General features: G+C 44.3%; 1 protein-coding gene across 2 annotated transcripts in view; it reads right to left on the bottom strand.

The window, feature by feature from the left end:
* RNF222 (ring finger protein 222) overlaps positions 1 to 25,218 on the bottom strand; it is a 39,872-nt gene extending 14,654 nt beyond the window's left edge. The window contains exon 1 of one of the 2 annotated variants that reach the window (XM_085616847.1): positions 25,113 to 25,218. The gene's annotated coding sequence lies outside the window, so the exon portion shown is untranslated. Of the gene's footprint in view, positions 1 to 22,906; positions 23,228 to 25,112 lie in introns of those variants that run through there. The other variant, XM_085616848.1, reaches the window with a different exon arrangement.
* Positions 25,219 to 25,419: the final 201 nt, after the last annotated feature.

Here is a 25,419-nt window from a genome sequence, read left to right as displayed (position 1 = left end):
GGGGGTGGGGGTACGCTCCGTACATACGGGGTGCTGGGGGTACGCCCCGTACATACGGGGGTGGGGGTACGCTCTGTACATACGGGGGGCTGGGGGTCCGCACCATACATACGGGGGTGGGGGTACGCTCCGTACATACGGGGGGCTGGGGGTCCGCACCGTACATACGGGGCTGGGGGTACGCTCCGTACATACGGGGGTGGGGGTACGCTCCGTACATATGGGGTGCTGGGGGTACGGTGCGTACACACGGGATGGGGGGCTGGGGGGGTGTTCGGCGCGTACCGGGCACCTGTTTGGACATCTCCATGGTTGCTATGGGAGTTCGCTCCGGACGGTCTTTTTTCCATACAGTTGTACAATCGGACGGATGGGAAGGATCGTACTTGCGCATTCGGACTTCAGTTTTCCCATTGTACGTAAAAATGTCCGGGGACGTGTCGGAGACTTTTCCCGACCCGAGGACGTGTGGGGGAATTTTCCCAATGCGATTCGCATGGACTTTTTCCCATACGAATCGTACTTGCCAGTTTGTACGGGACTTGTACGATTCGGTCGGAAAAAAATCCAGATACGATTCGTACGGGGAATATTTTTCCAGGATCGGAATCGGCCCCCAGGTGTGTATACAATATTAAAGTGGTACAATCTAGTTAGCGTAAGGACCCAAGCCTCCTTTAGGTTACAAACTAAATAAGACATACCGTGTGACAACAGAAGTAAAAGGAACAGTCCTCATGGGAGGTTACAAATGAAGACAAGGCGGTACTAAGGAGGGACTAGCAAGCCTATTAACGAATCAGAAACCAGCGTTTACAAAGGACAATGACTCAATCCAATGAAAAATATGGGCGGAGAGTGGGGGAGCTTCAAGTCCATACTTGAATACAGCATGCCTCTCAGAGCAGCGCATGCGCTGCCTAGGCTCGACCTAAAAATACTAACATGCAGCCCACAGCTCTTTATTATAGAGGAATACCAGTTGGGAGATGCATGGTACTTCCCTTCTCCCTTTTTTAAGTCTGTAGAAATTTGGAATTGTGCTATTAGGGCCAGCTGTTTTTCATCAATAAATTAGGCCTCTGTCTAGGGAAACTAATTTCCAGAAGTAGGGTTTGTTTTCTTACCACGATGCTCATATGTAACTCCATGGATAACAGCCAGTAATAGCTACCATTGCACTCTAACTTCTGGATGGTTTTATATTTCTCAAAATTCCAACTTGTGTAAAAATATAATTAATTGCCCCCTTCAAATTACCATGTTTGTTTTGAGGGCCTATCCAAGACCTTAGGGCCTTTAAGACATACAAATCCCCCTTCAAGTAGGGTTTTTTGCATTTCTTGTGCTATTACTACATTTTGGAAAAACAGCTAATAGGATTTCATAGGCAGTTAGCATATCTCCTAGTACCCTATCCTCTCGTAATGGTGACAAGCGCATATTGAATTACCCCATTATTAAAACTGGAGTATGTCCATATAATGCTTCTAGATGTGCTAGGTCTGTAGTAAACCGTTGTACTTGATCTATTTCACATAACTTTCCTTCCAGTTCCCCATTCACCACCACAACTCTTTTTAATTAGCACAGAGTTTTTGTCAGTTTTATAACATATGGTTATATCCAATCACAACCTCTTCTGAACCGTTCAATATCTTTGCAATTTTGGTTGAGACAAGAGTCATCAGCTCACCCAAAGATTGCCCATGATACATTTTCAAGCGTTTTCACTAATCAGAACAAAGCCATCCATAACAATACTTTCCTCAGACAGCCAGGTCTTTCGACATAATCGACTACGACCTTTGTAGAGCAGTCTAACTTTGATTATCCTCTTTAGCCATGTGCATTCCAAGAGAAGACTGCACGGTTGTCTGGGGTATACTCATCCTAGTCTATAACTCTAAGATTGATTTTGACGTTTTGATTTCTGGAGTTTTCTAAACTTCAGGTAGTTGAGCTCAAATGGTATAACAGGTATTCCAGATCCCCAGTTCTCATGTGTCATCTTCCTGAAAGATTGCTGATCAATCAGGTGTGCACAAAAGTGACATGGGTTCCTGGTAGGGACATAGTGAGGTGGCAGTTTCAAGGCTTTGTGGGTGGAGCATGGGACCTTAAATTCCCTGGGAGTCAGTGGAACGATGTTTGGCAATTTTGAGAAGTGTAAGGCACATTCTGGCTGCCTGGTTCCATGGTCTTAGGAGTCTGGAATTATTTTCTTTTTAGGGAACCCAGACTAGGTGATGTGTCAGTAGCCCAAATGAGCCAGAATGGTGTGTTTTGTCAGCTCAGTTCTGTGGTCAGTGTGAAGGACTGTAAGGATCTTCTTAAGTGGTGAGAACTGTAAGATGCCACCTCTTGCCGCTGCATTGATTTGGTGTGCTAGGGTAAGATTAGCGTCAAACAGAATTTCCAACTTTCATACTTTTGGTAAAGTGGATGTTGCATTCAGGGGCCAGTAGGACAGTCTAAAGTAATCCCATCTTAGTGCCATTAATACATAGGAAGTGCTGTTTTCTTACAGTGGAACACACGGTCTAAATTAATGTAATTCTGGTTGGATTCTCTTAACTGCTTTCCATGCGGCGGTGGATTTGAATACTGTTGTTAAACCACTGGAAGTTCATTCGATACTCTTCGATGAGATATACCAAAGGCCATAATCTAGATTATTAAAAAAAAAAAAGGTAATAAGGCATGATTCTAGGGGAGCGTGTGGAGAATTCAAATAAACTGATTCTTGTCTTATGACTGTCCTTAGTGGGAAAGGATTGGCCACGTTGTGAAGGCCCAGAGATGTCTGTCCAGTGTTCAAGTCTTTCTAGCAGCATTGTGTCATTGATGGCGTTGTAGGCTTCAGGCAGGTCAGTGAGAATCGGGGTCGTTTTTCCCCACTTCCAGGGAGAGGAGAAGCTTTTCCCTCATATTGGCTAGCGGAGTTTTGATCCTCCTGATGGCTCAGAATCCGTAATAGTAGTGTTGGAGAAAGCCGTTAGTTTTGTGTAGGCTTGCGTTCTCTCATCACCTTCCTTTCTATAAGTTTGATTAGGAAAGGGAGATTGGCGCTAGATTGGCGATTGGGCAATACATGTAGGTCAGCAGGAGGTGTTTTCAGTAGTTGGGTAATGATGGACCTGGAACACTTCCTGGTGTGAGGGAGGTGCTCCTCATGTCTGTAGAAAGGGGTGGAGAGTTGTTTGAGGTATGCAGTTGTTGGGTGGCAGTGAAGGGGTATTAGATGCCTTAGTACTGTGGAACGGGTTTAGGACCTCAATTGTTTTCAAGGCTTTTTACGAGGTGTGTCAATCTTCGTTTACGCGGTAGGACTGGATCCTAACCAATCACTTCCAGAGTGCTAACGATGGATTAATGGAGTTTAGTAATTTTGGATTCAAAGAACTCAAAGGAGAGGTTGTCCAGTAGTGTTTAAGGAATAACTGTGGCGAGTTAGTAAATTTTGGTAGCAAGATAGAATGTTTAAACACCATTGTGATTACATTTTTTAAATGTATGGAGGAATTAGGGAGATAGCTGGTCGCTTCTGAGGAAGGCAATTGGTCAGTGGGCTAGGTGTGAGAGGTCGGTAGTGGCATAGGAAGGAATGGCCACACCAAACCTGCAGTTGCAGTGCCACATTTGAGGTTTCAAGTTTAATATGAGGTCAAGTATGTGTCCTGCCGAGTACTTAGGGCAACATATCACTTGTGTAAACCTGGGCCTGCATTTTGTGAGGTCAGTGGCAGGTTTCATGTCAGGTTTCTTGCTCCATAGGTTAAAGACTCCCCCTGTAACAAATGTATTTGCTGGGGACTGCAAGTGGAAAGTGAGTTCAAGGAACATGTCCATGAAGGTGGGTTTTGTACAGCGGGATGGGGAGCTACTACAGGGATATATTTTTGGGGCTGATGATGCAGTGACCTTCTGTGTGTAGGGTATTTGGTTTAAAATATTTCACTGAAGGACAGTCTGGGAGTGCAGTCCTATGTTATCTTAGCAGCCGACTAAGTGACATTGAGAATTGGGCAGAAGTTTGTAGAAATCATGGGAATGGCTCGAGGCAGAGCGGGAGTTAGTTAATTAGGTAAGTTTTTAGATAACGATTTGTGCTTTGAGATGTGTCACAATCAGTTCTGGCACTAGGGCATGGATTTAGCGGTAACGAGGCAATGGGGTTCAGTGTATAGTGCAAGATGGGGGTGCCAGAGTGTTGTTGTGGCAAGATCCACGTAAGAGGGTGAAGCTCGTCCGTGGCTGTCTGAGTAGTGTGTGGCTGGGTTGAAGATCCAAGTTTTTTCTGGTCACACGTTTTTATTTCGAAATATATATAAGAAAGAAAAAACTGAGAAACAATGAGCTGATACATAGTGAATGATATTTGGCCACCACAAGGTTCAAGATCCGAGTTTTAATGGCAATGCAGGTACGTGTGCTAGAAGCAGTGGTGGGAAAGGGTGGAAACGGGTAAGTCTGCTGGGGTGTGAGGGTGACATGTTAGTGACAGTCTGGATAGACTGGAGGCAGTAGGTATTTCTGAAAGCTCAGTTTTTGTTTCCAGTCTCCCTGTGGTTTGAAATATGTTATGATTTTAAAAGCACCTGCTTCAGAGTTCCTTGTAAATCCAGCAGTTTTCAGCAACAATAAAAGTGTCAAGATATCTCTGGTGATAAATATTCCTGCTGGGGACAGTTTGAAGTTTTGTTTAGAGGCATCTTTGACTCGTTTAAGGTAGCACAGCGGGTTAATATGCCTGCTGGAAAGAGCTAGTACCACAGAGATCACAGAACTGTATTTTATGTGCATAGCTCAGTGGGATTCTACTTTTGTTGCAGAGCTCCATTTGCTACTGTGCAGTTCAGAAGGTACAATTGTAATCTAGCACAGCAAGCTATCTACTGCCATCAAAGAGCTGAATGCAAACTGCATAGAACAGACTAGAAAGTTATATTTTTCCCAGTCTTTCATTATCCTAACGTTGCTAAATGTTTGTTTGGGTAGAAATACATTCTTATTAGTAAAACCAACCCTAACTACTGAGTTATGTTTGAATCCTGAGTTTGTGCTTCTCAGGATCTAGCACTCTTAAAAAATGCTTTCCAGTATGGATAACATGTAAATCCTACATCTCATAGTACCTTTTGCCTTATGTAACATTTTCTAAATACTGATTTACACATGTTTTATTGATTGTCTCTATGTATGTGTGATGTAAAGAACTCTGATACCCTACACTACTTTGAGAGGTGATATAAAACAAAGGAAATACATGTGAGAAAGGGCTATGGGTAGATGAGGGGTACTGTTGGAGAGTGATACTGAGGGAATCTTTGAAGGGACCTTACAAAGATTGTCACATCCTGGTGAACTCTAAGTTCATCATTTACAATGCTTTAAAAGCTAATACAATTGACTTCATAGTGAGAAATGTGTTGTAGAATACACATTTTTTGCCATTTCCCCCAAATTGTCTTGGGGGGAGAACTCCCCAAACTTCCCTCCCCCCGTGTAGTGGTGATGCTCTCTTGCTGCACTCACTCACTACACAATTTGCCTGTCCTGCTTTGAGTCCCAGTCCTGCCCTAGCTATGAGCCTTTATGGATGTACTGGTTATTTAGTGGTCTCTGTTAGACATTACCAGCCTTAGGGTGGTCTTCCTCCCAACTTTTATCCTTCCTCCTCCATTTTTTCTGACCTCTCTTTTGCTGGTAATTTGGACTCTGTGCATGTTACCACTGCTAATCAGTGCTAAAGTGCTTGTGCTCTCTCCCCTAAAAATTATAATATTGGCTCATACCCAATTGGCATATTTCATTTACTTGTAAGTCCCTAGTAAAGCGGTACTCTCTGTATCCAAGGACCTTCAATTAAATGCTACTAGTGGGCCTGTAGCCCTGACTGTGCCACTCCTTTACCTTTAGAAAACTTTATTCGACAATTAAGTCATGAAAGTATCGTACATCAAGCAATTACATTAACATAATTTATAAAAAAACTGTGATAAAATAAACTCAACACATGATTTTTATACTTAAACACCCTAGATTACGAAATACTCCATGATTACTAATCGATATTAATTCCTAAGCATCCAATTCGATTAAAACAATTCATTTTTAAACGACAAAATTAACTCATCCTCAACAAAAATAAGTTGAAACCACAAAAAAACCAAGGCTAAAAAGTTTTTACATGTGAGGATGGATGAGTAAATTTATATGACTTGATAAAAACATGACTACATTAGGGTGCCTTATCATTAGTCACTTTCACATTAGAGTGTCTATTACGTATAGTCCAAGCCCACTTAATATATTTAGCCATTGCTATTGCAATTGTCGGGCTTGGGTCTGAGCGCAAGATTCTTAGTGCCTCCTCGTACCTTCGAATGCCTACAGACAGGTAATACCCATTTTTTGCGAGGGTGCTCATAAAGAGGACAAAAAAAATGAAATGACTAAGAGACTCAGTCGTGTCTCTACATTTAGGACATTTGTCCTGGGACCCGTTAGTCCATTTGCACGTAAATGTACAAATGGGAAGGGTACCTATCCTAAACTGAAAATATAATTTGCGGTCAGTTGGTTCTTCAATCATGCCCCAAAATTGTTCCTGCCCAGGGTGGGCCTTTATCTCTAGGTATCTAGCTGTTAACTGGGATGTACTCCCCCTGGAAACAGATTCCGTAACTACGAATTCCCAATACTTAGCTTTAACAATATCTTTTGAAGGGAAAACCGCATTTTGGGGATCATCCCATAGATTGCTCCACCCCAATCTAAAAAGTAATGTTTTGATAGACTTCAGCCATTCTATTTTGTGAAAGAGGTCTTTCTCCATTATTTCTTTTAATCCCAGGGCATAATGCCTGAGCTCCTCAGTTGACCAAACCCTACGCCAATACAACAATGGTCGCAAATTAGCAGTATCTTGTAAGGTTTTCAGACCGAGGTCCCAAAAGAGGGGTAACAGGGGAGTACTTTGTGGTACACCAACGATTTTCCGTATAAACTCACTCTCCATTGTATTCAAGCGTTTGGGATTGTTACCGTAGCCCCATAGCTCTGAACCATATAATATTGAGCTACGGATCTTCATTGAATACATTTCTAGAAGTGGGCTTATTGGCTGCGAGTGCGAGGCTTTAAATCTTTTTATAAGAAAGCCTGTCTGCTGTTGGAACTTCAGAATTGACATGTCTAGTTGGCTTTTCCAGCACATATTCTTCTGTATAGTTACTCCCAGATATGTAAAGGCGTCAACTTGTTCCAGGGGCGAGCCACCCATTACAATTTTACCACCAAACGGTTTGTAGGATCTACATGGGTTAGGACCGTTAAGAACCATAAACTTGGTCTTGGAAACATTTATTTCCAGACCACGAAGCAAGCAAAACTCTTCAAAGCGTCGGAGGGTAAGCTGCAGGCCACTCGGAGTTTTAGAAATCAGCAATGTGTCGTCCGCGAACATGAGAACTGGAATTCGAGTACCATTCATAGCCGGTGCATCCGAGGGGACCCGGGAGAGGAACTCGGCCACCCCGTTCACGAAGAGCGAGAACAAGGTCGGTGCCAAAACACAGCCCTGCCGAACTCCTCGCTCCACGGGAAAGGACTCCGTTACCTCCCCCTGCCGCCCCCATCGGACCCGCGCAAAATTGTTCTCATGTAAGCGGACCACCAATGCCAACAACTCCGGCGCCATCCCCAACTCCTCCAATACCCTCCACAGCTTGCCTCGTGGGACCAAGTCGAAGGCCGCCCGTAGGTCAACAAACACAGCATACAAAACCCCTTTTTCTAGGACGACTGTCCGCCAATAGAGGACGACAAACCTGAAGACCTGATCTATTGTACTTGTTTTTGGACGAAACCCAGCCTGTAAAGGACTTAATATACTGTTATCTTCCATCCAAGTCTGAATTTTGCCCAAAACCAGTCTGCCCAGAATTTTTTGCATGGCGTCTATTAGGCTTATGGGCCTATAATTGCAAGCCAGCGATTTGTCCCCTTTTTTATATATCGGGACGATTTCGGCACCCTTCCAGGAGTGAGGGATACTCATTCCCTGAGCTATGGCGTTAGCTAGATGAGTAATATATAAACACCATCTTTTTCTATTGTACAGAAATGCATCAGCCGGGATACAATCCATGCCAGGTGCGCGTCCCTGGGTAATCATGTCAAGCGCTGTGTCAACCTCCTCTGTGGTAAACACAGGGCTATTATAGAACGGCCTCTCCCGTTGGGGCATTCTAGCATCCTCGATACCTTTACAATATTGTGTCTTAAAGAAGTCTATCCAAGAATTCTGGGGTACATGATTATGGGGACTGTCAGTAATTTCGCCCCTCTTCCATTTGAAAATATCCCAGAATTTTTTCTGGTTTTTATCAGCGCATGCTGCTTTTAAGTCTTGCCACTCACACTCGTCCCAATCTTTTTTTGCTTTCCATAAGGTCTTTTTGTGTGCATTACGAGCTATTTTAATCTTGCTCATATCCTTAGTTTTAAGAGCAAGACCCAGGTTGCTGCGGGCATATTTACAGGAGGCGTTATACCAATCCTCCTGTTTACGTTTAGGGGCTTGTTTTGCTTTAGAAGGTCTACAAAAACATGATTTCAAATTGGCTACTAGTTTTTCATGTATAATCTCTAGTTCAACTAAAGGTTGACAATTGTTACCTATTGTCATGATTGATAATAACGCCTCTTCCACATAGGACTCGATACTGCCTAAAAGATCAGGGTGCTCAACTACGTTACGCCATTTAAGGTGGCGTTCATCATTTGATAAAACAGCAGCTGGACCAATCATTTTTCCAGAACCATGGGCCTCCCTATCGCCCAATCCTAACTTGAAAGTTGCAACTAACGGATTATGATCGCTTTCTATCCGTGTCACAACCACCATATCCACAAGGGTATACCACATCCTTAGGTGAACCAAGAGGTAATCTATGTTGCTTGCCCTGATACCATTATCGTACGTTTTCTTGCATGTCCTATCTGATATGGTTCTGCCGTTAGCCGCCCTCAATTGGTTGCTCAGGCAAAACCCATTCAGGTACAGGGCCGCCTCAGTCCACTTAGCCACTGCCTTTGTCTCAAGCAGTGGAACACCCCACTTCAAATCTTCTTCCTCTACTAAAAGCATATCTTGAGACCCTAGAGGCTCAAAATTTGTATTAAAATCACCCGCACATCGATGGGATTAGATTCGACGAGAGTACTTAGTGCAGGCATCACCTCAGAAATTTTCCCACCAGGTAAGCCCCTTACGTATACATTGTATACGTCAACTTTGAGGTTTGGCATACAGGTCAGTCTGACTCCCAATATATCATTAGTCTGAGTTGGGATGGATTGAGTTTTACACCCTAGACTCTGTTTGATCCAAATAACCAAGCCTCCTGATGGCCGTCCCTTGGAATTTTTGACCGCGGGGACAAAAAAATTCAAATAGCCCAACATAAATACAGGCTCTGTTGACCATGTCTCCTGAAAAAGACAGATATCATGCTTGTTAATGAAGTCTGCCCACAAAGGAGAAAGAAGTTTAGAACCAATACCCGCAACATTCCAGGATAGGAACAGCACATGACCAGCGGGATTAGTTCCGCCTTTAACACTCCCATTTTTTGATATAGGTAAAGGGACTACACCTTGTGAAAGGCTAGGGGTGCCCTCAGTGCTTAGATTTTTATTTTGGAATTCACCTTGTGAGCCTCCCTCACCAGCCCCTCCAATGTTAGTTTGGTCGTGAAACCTACTGGCGTTTGTTCCATCAACTATTCTAGGGAGGTCCCATTGGCGTGTGCCCTCTACTTCCTCTGTGGCTATATGCAGTTTATCATGATTGCCCGATGACATCGGGGCCGCATATAACATTTTGTGTTTAGAATATACTCTACCCTTATTCAGACTGTGCCACTCAGTTAAGTAGCCCTTTAACTAAGTCTCTGCCTGCCATTGCAGAGCATGTGTGTGCAGTTTATACAGACCATGTCAACCTGGCAAAAGAAACCCTTTGCCAGGCCAAAACATTCCTTTTTATACATATAAAGGTAGGCCCTGGATAACACAGAGGACAGGGTGCACCCTATTTAAAAGGCAGAAAATGTACTTTTAAGTTTTACATGTCATGGTAGTGAAAACTCTCAAAGTATTTTTTCACTACTGCAAGTCCTATATCTCCCACAGGATAACATTGAGACTACCTTATTACATTTTATAAGGGTAATTTCCAAATAGGAAGATATGACTGATTCAGGGTTGGTGCCTCCGGAACCCTAATTTAAAATCTTAACTTATGGTGAAGTTAGATTTCAAATTGCAATTCTGAAAATGCCACTTTTAGAAAGTTTGCATTTTCTTGCTTTAGCCATTTGGTGCCTAGTGTCAGCCTCTGATAACATGTCTGGGGTGGATGACTGCTGGGCTGTGTGTATTCACCCTAGACAGCATCGCACAATTGGAGATTAGGTGTGACATGATGCGCCATCCTGGCAGGATGGGAAGGAGGAGCCGGACACAGCCTCACTTACACCTGAATAGGGTGTGTACTGTTGTCCGCACACAAAGGGCTGCATACCCCCCCCCCCCCCCCCTGTAGTGAGTCTGGAACCAGGGCAGGAAAGAAGGACTTCTGTGCATTTCAAAGTCATGCCTTTGAAATCCCCCATATCCCAAAGGAACCACTGGGTATGTGTACTGGACGCAAAAACTTGGGGTCACTGTTCCTAGTAAGGAAAGAAAAACTGGAGACGTTTTTCTCAAGGTTCGACTTACTCGTGGAGTGGCTGTCAACTAGACTGTTCTATGTTGCCCTCACACATCCCGAGGGATGTCATGCTTCGTCATAGGGTGATTGCTCCTCGTCGGGCGAGCGCCGCAATGCCTTACAGGTCCCCCGAAGGCTCATTTCAGGAGAAATCTTTTGTTTTTTTTGCTGTATGATGAGTGCAAGTAAGGTCTAGGTGGGGTGGAGAAGGGTGTGTAATTGTGTAAAAAGTAATTAGGGGTATCAGTAAAACCTTTAATAACTGAATTCACCATCAGATTAAAAATACCTTTTTAAGGTCGGTGCTACTAGTGGGATGAGAAGGTAGCCTAGTAGCTTATCGTTTGTACCTAAAGATGGGTTCAAATGCTAGTCAACATGTTTCGCGCCCCTGGTGGTCATAAGGATCCATGGCGCTTCTTCAGGACAAAACTAATTATGAGTGAAACTTCCAACCACACATTTGTGTTGGTATAAGTGTCCTAAGGGTGGTACCTACTTGTCTTGGTATTGGCTGTCTAACCTAAGACTGAAAAGTAAGGTGCCCCTCTTAGATGAGGCAGAGATACAGCACTCAGGCATGCTGTAGGTTCCCGACAGCAAGCCACGTGTCGCACCTACCCTGGTCGCACCTACTCCAAAAGGGGGAGCAGGGGACCAGGGTAGGTGCGACGATCACTGGATTTTCATCCAGCTCCTAGTCCCCCCTCCTTCATTTTTGACAGATATAAGTACTGGACTTCAAGCACCACCACTTCAGTACACGTCTGGACATGTGGATGTGGATACTGTGCCTGGAAGAAGGACTGCTGTGCTGTTGGAGGACTGCCACTCTATTGAACTAATGCTTTGTTGTGCTAACCTGCTGGCCTGATGGCCTGCTGCCCTCCTGCCTGGGTGAGAAGGACTAGACCTGCATTACTTGGCCCCAGAACCCAAGTGAATCCAAGGGCTAGCTGGCTGGCCACCTGGTCTGAAGTCTTAGGGACATAAAAGACTTCCAAAAAACCTGCTTCAGCACCTAGACTCCGCCATCTGTGAGTCTGCCCTGCCAAGTGATTCCACCCCAGTCCTAGACCCTTGGAAGTGGGTCTAAGGTGTATCTCCAGTAGAATCAACATGTCTTCTGCTGAGCGACGCATCCCTGAACAGAACCGATGCATCTCCTCGGCTGAGCGGCACATCTTTGAGCAGAACTTATGCATTTCCGCTATTGTGTGGATTGGACCCATTGCAAAAGACTCACATCACCACCGCCTTCCGCATCTGGGAGTAACGCATCGTCTTCGGAATTGCCGCTGTGCGATGCTCTACTCAGTACAAGTTACTCACTACACTCACCTACAGCACAATTTTGCTGCATCGCAGCTCGTCAAACATCAGAAAAGATGCACTGCCTCTGCTGCGCCTTGCATCCTTGACACCGGCCTTTGCATCGCAAGCCCCATCGACAGTATCCTTGGTGACGACACATCATCTTTGCTTCTGAGAACCAACGTATCGCCTTGGCTGCGCAAAGCATCTTCAATATGGATCCATGCAAGGGCTTTACAACCAGGATTATGGTACTTTGATTCAGCTGGCCTAACTGAGTCCCTGTAGCTGGCCCACGCTCCATCGCGGTCGGCCTGTACTTTGACTTTGTCCCAATCTGGCGAGACCAATATCCCAAATAGCACTTTTTGCTTCTTTAAAACTTTGACATTCAATATCTCAAGTGCTACTTATTGGATTTTGTCGTTTTGGTCTTTGTTTATTTATTAAATTAATCTCTATTGTTCTAACCTGATGTGGAATCTTTTTGTGTGGTGTTTTCAGTTTTACTGTTTAAAGTGTTGCACAAATACTTTCCACTAAGTTAAGCCTAACTGCTCTGTGCCAAGCTACCAGAAGGTGAGCACAGGTTAATTTAGGGTTTGCCTGCTTCTTACCCTAGGATTGTGGTTGCTGCTTGACTAGAGCTCATACCCCAGTCAACTAACAACCCGATTACTGACAGTCTCTTTATAGCCTTTTTGGAATTAGGAGTTGGTGAATAGGGGATACAATAACACTCAGGCATGCATGCATCCCCTACGAAGCACAGCCAGCAGTAGTGCAATCTTACTCATACAGTGCAAGCTTTCACTTACTCAACAGGCACAGCACATCCATTATCTACAAGGCTTTATTGGCACACACAGAATGAGTAAAGCAAAGGCAGCAGCAGTGAAAACCTCTTACTCCTCCACTCAAAGCATAAATGGCTGCAAACAAATGTGTTGGTAACGTGAATATCAAAGTAAAATGGCCATTCAAAGCGTGCAGGCTTGCATACAAGTGCAGCCTAAGCGCTCCTCAATTCCAGGGGCGTAAGGAGGGGTCCCTGAGTGTCCCATGCCTCACAAATACTCATTGACTGTGGACGGAATGGGGCCCATCTGAAAGCTTTAGGGGCCCCTGGGGGTTGGGAGCCCTCGTGCGCTGCAGGGGGGGCTCCATGCTACATTACTACCCCTAGCTCAGTCCAAAGGTCAAATGTGCTTCAAGTCACTGTTACTGGCCCATTCAAAGCAATGCAGCCCTGTGTGAAATACTAGAGTTCTAGTTACTTGGATTGAGGGCCTGAAGAAAATGCTGGTACTGTCCTGCAAAGGAGTACCGTATTCAGCTGTAAATTACTTATTTGTTCATTTTTGGGGAGGGAGGAGGGGGCGGAGGAGCGGTGAGTACAAGTGAGTGTCTGTGTCATCTTGAAGAGTTTGTGGGCCTGTGGCAAGAAATGTTTTGAGGGTCGCTGTTTGGGGCAACTTTTAGTTGTATTATCCATTTTATGCTAATTCAAGCCTAATGTTACCGAACATACTGAATTATACATTGAAGATTGAGAAACCTAAATACGCATAGATAGAGAGAACATTCACTTTCCCAGGCACCCCTGGAATGGGGTACCCTGGGCACTTTGCCCAAGGCTCTCTGAGGAGGGCTTAGGGAGGAGGCAGGCAATACTGCTCCTGGCCATTCAAAAAGAATCCACTCAGGAGACCGTTCGGGAGCACGAGTTCCTCATAAGAGCAGTGACTCCTACCTTCAAAGAAGCAGATAGCTCACTGGGTTGAACACTGGCTGCAGCGATCTGCGCATAACTAGAGGGTCGCAGGTTTGAATCCCGATGGAGCCGACACAACCTTTCCCACCCATGAGTGCTGTGCGTCTTATCAATCGCAAATCCGGAATGCCAGAAATATATGCTTCTTAAATGTTTGTTGTAATTCCTCACTCATTTGGTCATGACATGAGCCCTTTCCGTTTCTGCCAATCCATACTATGTTTCCAGAATGTATACCTTTTGGACATTGAACGGTATGCACATTTTATTTTGCACACTCCTTCCGTATTTAGTGATCTTTGGTCCTTTGTTAGACACTTGTGTTTCGTTTCTATTTCGAGACCTTGGTTACACACAGCACATTTTTAATTTGCAAATAAGTAACTCAGGAGGGAAGCTCTTAGAAACTTCACTGTGAGTTATGTATCTCCTTAAGAGTTCAGTTGTGCCTTGAAACTATTATTCATCCGTTTCCGCTCACTGTTTTTGAAATCTGGTTGAATAAATTCTTTGAAATGTTCAGTACCACCTCAAGAAAGAGATAGACTTCATGAAAACAGGATGCAAAGTCAGCGTTGGTTTACTTCCTCCTTTGGGTGAATTCGTCACATTTCAATGACTAACAGGCGCTATGCTTGCAAGAGTGAAGCAGAAGGGAAACATGCAGGCAGGGCCAACCCTGCCATCAATCATATTATGAACTGTAGAAATGTATGTTATATTTGATGACCTCATTCCGAGCCTCAATTCAATCCTAATTTGTGTGCAAACGGGAGTATGCCCCCAGCGCGTGATCCCCAATCCTGTGGTAATTAATGCACCAGCTGTTTTTTTCCTGCACAATTTTCGCAGAATCTGTGCACTGAAAAAATGTAATGTCCTGAATTGCACACTTCGAACCTAGAAAAAATGTGATTATACTATTATCCTCCATTAAGAAATGCACATTTCAGAACACTGTGGTGATGTTGCACCCGCTGAATACCATCGCACATTAATAGTTTTTACTGGGCAGTATTGCCCTAAATAATTACAAGCAATTGAAAAATGTTCTTGGAATGTCTGCTACGACCTGCAGAAGGAATCATAATCTTGGTAGTATTGGTGTATATGCTGTTGAAACCCTGAACCGACAGCTGTTAACATTTGCACATGTACTTCATAATCGGCCTTTGAATGATAAAACCCCTAAGGCCTGCCGGATACTTGTCAGGTGCATCACATATGTTATTTACACGCATCACTCTCCTACTCTCGTGTTTTGCGGTGGCTACTAAGCAACGTGGGGCAGAGATCAAACGTTTCCACGTCAGGTACAACATGTTCAGACAGATCTGACTTTGTAGTTTGCTACTTGTAGTCCCACTGGGTGATTCCCCTTCCTTTGAGGGGGTGGTTAAGAAGGACAAAAACTCCCTTCCTTCTCTTGTTGCATACCAGTTAAAGAAAGGAAGCAGTGGCCTTACTTTCACTTGAACTAATTTCACAAAAAACGTCTTTCTCTAGTCCTTAGCATCATAGAGGGCTCAACCTTCTCTAGTTCATCTTTACCTTAACCAAGTGGTTCCCAAACAGTGTGCCGTGGCTCCCAGGAGAGCCCTCAAACATAGCTAGGGGAGCCGCGCACCAAGCACTTTAATGCATTTAATGTTGATGTGTCTGTTGGCTTCAGTTACGCTAATTTTACTTAAATGCATGATTCGATGATTTGTAAGTGACATGCCTAGAGCTGTAAATGTAGGGCCACATGCATCAACGAGAAAACTGCTCGCAAACGGGCAGATTAGCAGAATCTGCCCCTTTGCGACCGGTATTTTTGCATCATCCCAAATGCAAAAATTGCTATTTAAGGAATCTCTAAATAGCAATTCCTTAAATTGCGATTGCATTTAAGGAATCCCAAATTGAGATTCCTTAAATGCAATGCATGAAAGTTTAAAAATTAGCGATTTCGCTAATAGGGGGAGCAAATTACCATGAAGTTGAACTTCATGGTAATTTGCAAAAACTTTGAAAAATGCACTAAAGTGCATTTTTCAAAGTTCCATTTTACACACACACATGCCCTTGGGGCATGTGTGTGTGCAAGATGTATTCATATGCAGATTTCAGGGGTGCAACAGGGCGTCTTTTTGACGCCCTGGCACCCTTGAAATAGCATGAGCAATTTGCGATTCTCTAATTGAGATTAGCAAATTGAGAAAGTCCTCCCATTCATTCCTATGGGCCTCTAGGCCCATAGGAATCAATGGGGAGGTATTCCTTAATTGCGACTCGCAATTTGCGAGTAGCAATTAAGGAATGTTTAGAAATCGCTATTTTGTAAGCGATTTCTACATGCATAGCCTTTTGCTATTCCTTATTAGCGAATCCTTATTGTTCGCTATTAAGGAATCGCAAATGGCATTGTTGATGCATGTGCCAGGTAGTGCTTAATTGATGGCATGTCGACAGAGATGACCTCCATATTTCACTGGATCACCATGTTCCAACTCTCCCAAAGTAAGCGGAAGATGCTTGGTTTATTTTGTTAGACTCGTTAATAGTTTCAGTTTTTTCCAAATGCATTTTACACCAATGCAAGTTATCAGGAAAGTACAGTTGTCCTGTCTATTAAACATACTAAGTATTATTAACATTTGTACTTGGATCATAGGTACTTCCAGTACTCATATCTTTCAGTACACACACATTTCCAGGCAGACCTGCTCTCTCCTTGAGCACAGGGAAGTACAACACCATATACGGCGTAGTGCCAACATTTGGAAGCTAGAAAGAGAGACATTAAAAAACATAAATCTGAGGAGTTTATTTTACTTGCATTGATTTCGAGGCAATTTTAGGGAGGATACAGCAAAAATAAAACTATGTGGTTTTAAAAATCGTGAGTCACCCTGCAGGTGTGTTGACACGTATGACATGGGTAGAAATGGAAGTGCATGCAAATATTCTTCAAGCGCAAAAACACTTTGGCAATGGGGCCTACATGCTTAGGGGTGCTACCTAGCACTGTAAGTGGGATAAAAAAGTTGGGCAAAGAAGTGTAACTAGGAATATTTAATAATCCCCAGGATTTTATTGGAGAGAGGATGTAGCCTTACGGCTAGAGCAGTCAACCTCGAAGCGGGGGAACCGGGTTTGAGTCTCGGTAACGACGCTCAACATTCTGTGATTTTGGGCAAATCACTTAATCTCGCTGTGCCTAACAAAAATGAACGTGTCCATCTGTAATAAAACTGGTGCTCATGTAAAGCGCTCTGATACTGAAATCTTTAGGTCTAGTTTGTGTTGTATAAAACTAAGAAACAAACGATAATGAGGCACCGCCTTAGTAATATGAAACACCCTGCGTATATGATTGTAATAGATATATCCCAATTATTTTCAGGGAGAAAAATGAAAGTACTACAGAGGCCAGGCTTACATCCACCCCACCCTCCAAAAAAAGTAACGATGGGGACCCATGGGCAATGGCCAATGGTTCAAGGGAGCCGCGGGTCGAAAAGGTTTGGGAACCACTGCAACCAATCTGCATCCATTAACTTCAGTAACTCCAGGAAAAACAAATCTAAGCCTCGTCAGTGTGGGACACTATTTACATCTAACATGCACCTTATTAATAGGAGAAAATGACAACTCCCAGCAGGCATTTGCGTGTATGTATTTGCATATTGTATTTCTATAGTGTGAACCTTGAGAAAAGGCAGAGGAGCGCTGCACAAGGTCAACGAGAAGCAATGAGTAATACAAGAAGGTGCGGATTGCGGATGAATAATGCATTATGATGTAATCTTCTTTAAAGAGGTGAATTCCACTCTTTCCTAAACTGGAGCAGTGTTGGGGAGGTAACAATAGATACGCTGGTGTCATGGCTGCAGGTTGCCCAGAACCACCAGAGATGGGGAGCCTGTCTGCAAGATAAATGGCTTTGTAAATGATGCAGCTGGTTTTGAAAATGATGCTCCCCAGCAAGGGGGGCTTATGGAGTTCCATCAGGATGGGGATGATGTGCGCATATTTCTTCAGCAACTATTTTCATACTTTGTTTCCATTCACTGCCCATCAGGGCCAGGTTGGCCGTAGCAGGCACCGGGCGTTTACGTGGTGAGCCGCCAGGGTGGGGGCCGGTTTTGGGCCCCTGGGGGCTGTTTTTGTTACTGAGGGCTGGCAATACAGCCCCCTGTAACAAAATTGGCCAAAACCGGCCCTAGCAATCAGCTTGGCCGCAGCCCTCCCCCCAGTCCGAGCAGTTTGCCAGGACTGGTTTCGGTTCCCAGTCCGGCCCTGCTGCCCATTTTCCCACAGATTTATTGTTGCACCTTGTGCCCTAGTGTTTGTGCACACCTCCAGCCTTACCACCTTCACAAGTTGCTTTGCCTCTTATGCTTTTCCTGGGTTATCTTAACTAAATATCCATAGCCTTTATAGTAAAAGTAATCGGCTATGTTATCAGACAAATAAACAAAAGACTGCAGTTTTATTGAAAGACTCAAATGTCCTCTCAAGAATCACACAAAATCAAAAGGATACAGATTTACTGATAGTGAACAGCTGTCCCTTTGGACATTACATGGGTACTTGAACCTGAAGTTCCTTGATAGCTTTCAAATGTCCTCACGAAGATTTTTTAGGGTATCAGTAAAAACGGCAAACAGTGAAAAGTAGATGGAATCAGTCATGTCATTGGTGATGTCATCTGTGATATCATGTGTGAGGTTAGGAGCAATAGCTTGGGGTGTTAAAGTTTAGTAACTCTTTCCTGCATTAGCAAAGGTGAACTTTGCCAACATTAACTACACCGTGTGCCATAAACTATGTCCCCAGCATATGCGGGGCATAAGGCATGGCGATGCCCTAGGCCCAGAATCCTAGCTCTCAGCTCCCATGAGCACCCAAGTGACAGAATTGTTTGCGGCAAAGCTTGCGGGGGCGCAAGGTGAAAGACAATTATGCTAATGTCATTTAGCTGAATGCGTGGTAGAGAGTCAAACAATTGCATGTTAGCTTATGAGCCATAAGCCGAATTAGTGAGTCCTGTGGTCAAGTGAAACCCTATTTTTGAATGAAAAGGTCATAATTTACCACTTTGGGGGAATGCCCCATGCTTCCCCAGAGGTAGGGTCAGGGCTGGATTAACCATTAAGCAAAATAAGGACGTGCTTCGGGCATCAAGGGAAGGGGGACACCACACACATTTTCCATTGCTGGATTTACTATGGACCATATGGTGCAAAACTACAAATGCTGCAATTAGAAAACGGAGGAGAAAACTTTTCAAATATAAATAATGTGGAAGTATACAAAAATAAACATTCTTTTCCACCTTACCATAAGTTTTGTTTCATTTCTAATTTTGTATTTTATTTTACGGTTTAATATTGTTAATATTTTAAATTAGATCTAAATGGGACACCAAACTCTTTTAAGTGCTTAAGGCCTCTAAAGGTCTTAATACGGCCCTGGTTAGAGTGTCCCCACATCACCCATCTCATGGCTGCAGCAGATTCATTTTCACAGCATGTTGACTGGTACTGTGGGGGTTGGGTTGCTGACCTGTGAATTTGGATGTGACTCTCAGGGGCATATTTTCAAGGAGCTAGCACCGCCGCAGAGTTATTTTTACGCAGCGGCAGCACAATCTGTGCTCCACAATGCTCCATATTTACAAACTGACTCATTGGGCCCAATGCGTCAGTTTGTACATGCCTGCGTCACATTGTACCTGCGCCAGGTATAATGTATGCAGGGTATGCTTTCCCCCGTTATAAGCCACGTAGAACTGACGCAGTGAAATGTACAACTTTTCACTATGTAACTCTACGACTTTACTGAGTCAAAATCCCTACGCTTTCTCAAACCAGGCAAGTCAAGTCACTCAGAAAAATTGCTAAATAGATCTACAAAGAATAAAAAAAACATGGTGGAGGAAGTGGCCTCTTTGTTTGTGTCAAATTTGCTGTTGATCTGGCTAGATGTTTTGTGCATACCCTCCTTACAGAACTAGAATGGGAAACGCACCTATCTCGGTAATTCTGCATGGAACTTTCAAGACTGATGCTTACGTTCACATATACTATTGCCTTGAAAATGTTGTTTCAATTTGTCAGATGCACCCAATTTTATTATCAATCCAAGAATATGAAAGTAAGAGTCGCTATCCCAGACTGTAATAATAATGGAAGTAAAACTGTGAATACCACAATGTAAATAGACTTGAACTAAAATTATGAAAGTGGCTGAACATCTCAGTCCTGACATGCGCAACTTGAAATCTGAAACAGAGGTTCTACTACACCCATAATATGACAACAGAAGCAAATATACAAAAGATGTTCCTTTTGCCAAATTCCAGATTACAGCCTAACACATAATATACTGCACTATCGTTTATAAGTTCACCCAAAAGCCCCTGGCTTTTAGCTGGCCACAATCAACCGAAAAGTGGTGCATCCTTCAGTATAAAGACATCAATGTTTCATCACTCATTAAGACACGAGGAAACCCACAGACTCAACATCATATCCTAAGCAGACGACACACAACTCATCCTCTCTCTCTGAAGACACCACCAACAGCAAGACCATCTTCAACACCTGCATGACATTCGTAGCCAGCTGGATCAAGGACAACTGCCTGAAGCTCAACACGGGCATGGCAGGGGTTCTGATCTTCGTAAACAAAAGCTCCCCATGGGACACATCCTAGTGGCCCTCAGAACTCGGACCTACTCCTATCCCCATTGACCATGCTAGAAACCTAGGCATCATTCTGGACAACAAGCTAAACATGACTCAGTTCAAATCCGTCTCCTCCTCCAGCTTCTTCATCCTCTGCATGCTTCATAAGATAGTCAAATGGATATCTGAAAGCTCAAGATGCACCATCACCCAGGCCCTCATCAAGAGCCAATTAGACTATGGCAACTCTCTCTACACAGGGATCGCAGCTCATCTTTGACGACTACAGACCACACACAGCGCCGGAGCAAGACTTGTCCTGGATCTCCCTAGATGAACCCACATCACCGCCTACCTCAGTGAACTCCTCTGGCTCCCTGTACAGGTAACATGCCAGTTTAAGCTACTGACCCATGCATACAAGGCCCTACAGAGTGGTGGTCCCGCGTACTTGAACCACTGCTTGAATTTCCATCAGCTCACCAGACACCTCTCCTCCACTTTCCTTTCTTTAACCCTCACCCCCGCATCCAACATAATAGATGCGGAGGTTGCTCCTTCTCCTACCTAACAGCGAAGACATGGAATGAGCTACCCTTTCATCTCTACCAAAGTTCTAAAAGTCCCTGAAGACCTGGCTATGCAATAAATCAAATGGACCCTGCCCGAGCCTGGGTAGCCTCACAAGTGACAAGAAGAGCTCTACAAATCTACGGATGGGTTGATTGAGATAATTACAACATAATTCCACCTAATAATAAACAGAGAGGACATACACTCATACAAAGGTAACAAGACAAATTCACCATTTCAGAGTCAATTGTGTCATGGGCACCCATGAAGAAAACCTCACACAATAGGTGTGTAAAATACCTGCATGACACAGCAAGCCTTCATAACACCATCATATTTGCAAAATGAAGGTTCGGATTGTGAGATTTTAGAGTTTAAAATGTCACGATTCCATGGCAAGCAAGCACATGAGCAATGGAGAACAGAATTGAATCCAAAGACACATAGGGGCACGATGGAAGCAAAGCACAGACCCTCTACCAAAAGGCACAATAATGCAACTCCACATCCAGTATTGCACAGTAACAATTAAACATGGGCCCCATTCCAACTAGCACAAGAGCAGCTACTTTAAACCCACCCCCATGCATTCCAAACAGGCACAAAGTCTACACCGAGTCTCAGAATTCTCCTGCCCCCAGATGAACAGAAAGAGGCATGAGGCCCACATATACCCAGTAATACAAGAGTGTGGCCTATCAGGTGGTGCTCAAGCAGCTAGCCTGAGGTCCTTCTGCCTTTAATGTGGGACAGCAGGTGCTGAAAGACCCTGAAGGGGCTAGAGGAGCAAAGAGATCCTGCTGGGGTGAGTGGGGGCCTCCCTGAGGTAACTGTAGAAGAACCTTGATAGATATCTGGGAAACCTCCCTACGGCCCAAGAGGGTTTGCATGGGGGCTAGAAGAGGTATTTGGTGGCTAGTAGAGACTGCTGGGAAACTTTCTGGGATAACACAAGTGGTCTGTAGAAATTTCCAGTGCCCCTAAGGACTGTTAAGGGGCATGGCTGTGGCTTACTGTCCTATAGATGACTTACTGGATTGCCCAAAAATATTTTACCGGACAGTGGTGGTCTGGCAGTAAGAGCTTTGAGGTCTGACTGACTGACTGAGTGAAGAGCTTATAAAGCGCACTTTTGCCGAGGCGTCTTGGTGCTGGGTGAGTATGATGCCGGCTGCTGATGGATCTTGAGGCTTTGTAAAGAGCCAAGTTTTTATCAGTTTCCTGAATAAGGCCCTATTGGATTCTAACCTGACAGTCACGGGAAGAGTGTTCCATAAGACGGATGCTTGGTAAGAGAAACCCTTTCCTCCCCATCTAGCTCTTTTTATTCTAGGAACACATAGCAATCCTGTGTTGGCTAACCTAAGACAGCGTTGGGGCTGATATACAGAAAACAGGGTTTGAACGTCCATAGCCCCTCCTCCATATATGGCCTTATGCGATAAGCACAGGGCTTTAAAGTTCACTCTCTGACGGACTGGGAGCCAATGTAGCTGCTTGATCACCGCTGACGTGGGGTGGTGTTTAGGTAACCCAAGCAGAACCCGGGCCGCTGCATTCTGAAGTGATTGAAGTTTTGTGATCTGTCCCTTGTCAACCCCTAGGTACAGGGCGTTACAATAGTCGACTCTGGACAGGACCACAGCTCCAACCACTGTTTTCCTAAGTTATAGGGGAATGAATGGCAAGATCTAGAAGCACCATTAATCTTGAAGGTGCATAAGAAAGAATAAGGGGAGTGTAAATGAGCATATGCCAAGTTCAGAAATTGACGGTCTTACTTACGGAATATGTTTTTTGACTCCTGACGTTATTTTTGTTGTCTGGAATGTCCTTCTTTTCAGAACTCCCAGTTTTGATAGTCATTGTTTAGTGGTTGAACCCAGTGGTGTAACAATAGCCCCGTAGCCCCCACGGTGCGAGGTGGGGCCTGAGCTCCTGGGGGCCCCCTCTGGCACTGTTCACGGACGGGCCTGTGAGCTCCTGATTGGGTCCAAAGCGAGGAGGGCCACCTCCATGCACTTTGCAGGGGGACGCCCTCAAGTTTAGTTGCGCCACTGGATGAGCCTTTTTTGCTCCTGAAGGTGGGGAGGCAGTATCCTCTTCAGCGGCAGAAGCTCTTTTTTGCTGCATTGAAAGAAAGAAAGAAAAAGTAAGAGAGAGAGGGGTAGCGCAGAGCTGCACTGCTTGGAAGAGGGAGGGATAATTTCTCTTTTTCCATTTGTTTCTTCGTTGAGCCGTGAAACGCTCCATTGCGCCTACAATGCAGTGAGTTAGACTCTGGGTTGCTGGGGGAGGTGGAGCTTGGGGAAGTGGGTGGCTCTAGCTCCTTCGTCCGCCCAGGACCACCTTTGCAATAAATAACATCATTACCTGAGAGTCAGGGGCACCTAAAGTAATAAAACAAAACTTACATCGAAGGTCATCATGACGTGTTTTAAACTATTCTGTAGATGTGCAATCTCCCAACAACGTCTGTGAGTACAGATGCGAATTTATAAGCATTTTTTAAGTTAGATAATGGTACTGGTTTTTAGAAAAGAACTGTAAAGTTAAAAAATAAATTTAAAAAACTAGAGGCTTCAGGTTACGCTTGAACCTGTTGGATATCCCTGATATACACTTGGATAGATTAAGATGCTTGAATGCTCCAGTTTCAATTATGTGCTTGGTTGGCACACATTGGCAAAGCGCCTTCAAGTACATAATTGGCCTTCTAGCTTGATTTATGGGCAACGGGTGAGAAATCTGAAACAATCGGAAAATGCAGTAGACCAATTACAAAACAGCATCACACACCCCTCTACCAAAAAAACGAGCAATGAGGCTTACATATATATGTGCATGCATCGCCATGGAAGTGTGTGTGTGTCATGATGATACGGTGGCCAAAGCACACACATGTGTTATGAAGAGGTGGTCATTTTGTTTTTTTAATTTTATTTATGGGTCCACGAAGCGTACAGCTATGTTGGAGTGGTAAATTTAAAATATAACAAATACGATAAAGTGAAATTGTCTTTAAAATGCAGTGGTTAATCAACGAAATGCAGCTGGTGGGCCCTCCAAAAATTAAAAATACAATGTAAAAAAGGAAATGAGGAGGTGGGGGGCGAGTTGGGGCAGCAATGGTCTGATGGTAGTGTTACCAACACCGATGACGGCGGCGGGGGAGGGGGGACAATGCAGATGCTGGCTGGGGGTTCGGGTGTAAACACAAGACAAACAAAACAACAACAAAAAGACGATGCTTGGGGGAAACAATGCAGGGTCTGGAGGTGAAAGGCAGTGAGCACAGCTCAGGGATTTCAGTGGGTACCAGGCGAGAGAGAGAGAGAGAGAGAGAGAGAAAGAGAGACAGAGAGAGAGAGAGAGAGAGAGAGAGAGAGAAAACATGCACTAGCTGGAGGGCGGAAGGAAATTCCCAACAAGTTGTTTACGGAATGTAAGCGCTGGAAGGACACTTGTCCGTCAATCAAAATACGTTATGCTCCAGCCCAGCCCAAAGCCCACTGTTAAGTATTTATATTGTCCAAATTGGCGTTAGACAACAGACAGCTTAAAACAATAGACCTCGTTAGCATCCGGAATTATGCCACAAATCCACTATGTGTGCCAATATGATGCATTGTGCCGACTGAAATTGTTTTGGGCGTTTAGGGATTCAGAGATTTTTACTTGTTTGTGTAATAGCCAGATGTTCGTGCTCACTGGCTAGTTTTAGTCTATTGTCCACCATGAACTTATCTCTGCAGCTGTTCTCTTGAAGCGATGCCATGTGCGCTTCACAGCACCATCCTAATCCCTGAGTTTGAGAGTTTGATTACGGCTAAGGTTCACTCTGCCTCTCATCCTTCAGAGATGTTCAAACGAGTATCAACCTCATTGGGTGAGAACTATTGCGCCCCTCGTTAAGCGCTTAGATAACTATACCAAAAGCGCTATACATGAAAATGAATAACGCTGCTGTCGCGTTCGCTGCAGACCTCACCTGCCCTCTCCAGTGTGCCGCAGTGATAGGTGGATAAATCGCTCTATCTGAATCCCACAACGGCGGTGCACCTGCTGCGCGCGAGTCCGGTCAAAAGTGAACGCGCCTGCAGCCAGGGCCATGGAAGGCACAGGTTTTATAACATTGGGGCGTACGTATGATTGGCAGACGCGCGCCTCATCGCCTTATTGCACAATAGGAGGAGTGACGCGAACAGAGAGCAAGCAGCCCTACCAAAAGTGAATGTCGTTCAACCGGTTTGTGTGTTTGGGGTTCCGCGCTGTTCTCCCTGACATGTTTATAGTGG

The sequence above is a fragment of the Triturus cristatus genome, chromosome 7 (genome assembly GCF_964204655.1).
Source record: "Triturus cristatus chromosome 7, aTriCri1.1, whole genome shotgun sequence".
In the NCBI taxonomy this organism is placed as follows: domain Eukaryota; kingdom Metazoa; phylum Chordata; class Amphibia; order Caudata; family Salamandridae; genus Triturus; species Triturus cristatus.
This window is presented reverse-complemented; position numbering and strand designations above follow the sequence as displayed.